Source organism: Aquarana catesbeiana, linkage group LG10 (assembly GCF_042186555.1).
Source record: "Aquarana catesbeiana isolate 2022-GZ linkage group LG10, ASM4218655v1, whole genome shotgun sequence".
Classification (NCBI taxonomy): Eukaryota; Metazoa; Chordata; class Amphibia; order Anura; family Ranidae; genus Aquarana; species Aquarana catesbeiana.
This window is the reverse complement of record NC_133333.1, coordinates 1,310,640-1,313,319: the sequence shown is the minus strand read 5'-3', so window position 1 is coordinate 1,313,319 and position 2,680 is coordinate 1,310,640.

Below are 2,680 nucleotides of genomic sequence, written 5' to 3'. Positions count from 1 at the left end.
GCAGGACAGGAGGAGAGCGGGACAGGAGAAGAGCGGGGCAGGAGGAGAGCGGGGCAGGAGGAGAGTGGGATAGGAGGAGAGCGGATAGGAGGAGAGAGCGGGACAGGAGGAGAGAGCGGGACAGGAGGAGAGCGGGACAGGAGGAGAGCGGGACAGGAGTAGAGCGGGGCAGGAGGAGAGCGGGGCAGGAGGAGAGTGGGATAGGAGGAGAGCGGGGCAGGAGGAGAGCGGGACAGGAGTAGAGCGGGGCAGGAGGAGAGCGGGGCAGGAGGAGAGCGGGGCAGGAGGAGAGTGGGATAGGAGGAGAGCGGGGCAGGAGGAGAGCGGGACAGGAGTAGAGCGGGGCAGGAGGAGAGCGGGGCAGGAGGAGAGTGGGATAGGAGGAGAGCGGGGCAGGAGGAGAGCGGGACAGGAGTAGAGCGGGGCAGGAGGAGAGCGGGGCAGGAGGAGAGTGGGATAGGAGGAGAGCGGATAGGAGGAGAGTGCGGGACAGGAGGAGAGCGAGACAGGAGGAGAGCGGGACAGGAGGAGAGCGGGACAGGAGTAGAGCGGGGCAGGAAGAGAGCGGGACAGGAGGAGAGCGGGACAGGAGGAATGCCTAAACTAACCACAGAATAGGAGCATCCCGTGCCCCAGGGACTCAGCAAATTTTTTATGAGTAATTTAATATCTGGAGCGCCGACCTTCCCCCATCAGGTCGAGCGTTATGCAGGCCACTGAGCCCCCCCAACAGTGCCACATTAACCCTTCCACCCTCAACAGTGCCACATTAACCCTTCCACCCCCAACAGTGCCACATTAACCCTTCCACCCCCCCCACAGTGCCACATTAACCCTTCCACCCTCAACAGTGCCACATTAACCCTTCCACCCCCAACAGTGCCACATTAACCCTTCCACCCCCCCCACAGTGCCACATTAACCCTTCCACCCTCAACAGTGCCACATTAACCCTTCCACCCCCAACAGTGCCACATTAACCCTTCCACCCCCCCACAGTGCCACATTAACCCTTCCACCCCCCACAGTGGCACATTAACCCTTCCACCCCCAACAGTGCCACATTAACCCTTCCACTCCCCCCCCACAGTGCCACATTAACCCTTCCACCACCAACAGTGCCACATTAACCCTTCCACCCCCCCCACAGTGCCACATTAAACCTTCCACCACCAACAGTGCCACATTAACCCTTCCATCCCCCCACAGTGCCACATTAACCCTTCCACCCCCAACAGTGCCACATTAACCCTTCCACCCCCCCCCACAGTGCCACATTAACCCTTCCACCCACAACAGTGCCACATTAACCCTTCCACCCCCAACAGTGCCACATTAACCCTTCCACCCCCAACAGTGCCACATTAACCCTTCCACCCCCCCCCACAGTGCCACATTAACCCTTCCACCCTCAACAGTGCCACATTAACCCTTCCACCCCCAACAGTGCCACATTAACCCTTCCACCCCCCCCACAGTGCCACATTAACCCTTCCACCCTCAACAGTGCCACATTAACCCTTCCACCCCCAACAGTGCCACATTAACCCTTCCACCACCCCCACAGTGCCACATTAACCCTTCCACCCTCAACAGTGCCACATTAACCCTTCCACCCCCAACAGTGCCACATTAACCCTTCCACCCCCCCACAGTGCCACATTAACCCTTCCACCCCCCACAATGGCACATTAACCCTTCCACCCCCAACAGTGCCACATTAACCCTTCCACTCCCCCCCCACAGTGCCACATTAACCCTTCCACCACCAACAGTGCCACATTAACCCTTCCACCCCCCCCACAGTGCCACATTAAACCTTCCACCACCAACAGTGCCACATTAACCCTTCCATCCCCCCACAGTGCCACATTAACCCTTCCACCCCCAACAGTGCCACATTAACCCTTCCACCCCCCCCACAGTGCCACATTAACCCTTCCACCCACAACAGTGCCACATTAACCCTTCCACCCCCAACAGTGCCACATTAACCCTTCCACCCCCCCCACAGTGCCACATTAACCCTTCCACCCCCCCCCCACAGTGCCACATTAAACCTTCCACCCTCAACAGAGCCACATTAACCCTTCCACCCCCCCACAGTGCCACATTAACCCTTCCACCCTCAACAGTGCCACATTAACCCTTCCACCCCCAACAGTGCCACATTAACCTTTCCACCCCCCCACAGTGCCACATTAACCCTTCCACCCTCAACAGTGCCACATTAACCCTTCCACCCTCAACAGTGCCACATTAACCCTTCCACCCCCCCACAGTGCCACATTAACCCTTCCACCCCCCACAGTGCCACATTAACCCTTCCACCCCCAACAGTGCCACATTAACCCTTCCACTCCCCCCCACAGAGCCACATTAACCCTTCCACCACCAACAGTGCCACATTAACCCTTCCACCCCCAACAGTGCCACATTAACCCTTCCACCCACCCCACAGTGCCACATTAACCCTTCCACCCCCAACAGTGCCACATTAACCCTTCCACCCCCCCACAGTGCCACATTAACCCTTCCACCCTCAACAGTGCCACATTAACCCTTCCACCCCCAACAGTGCCACATTAACCCTTCCACCCCCCCCACAGTGCCACATTAACCCTTCCACCCTCAACAGTGCCACATTAACCCTTCCACCCCCAACAGTGCCACATTAACC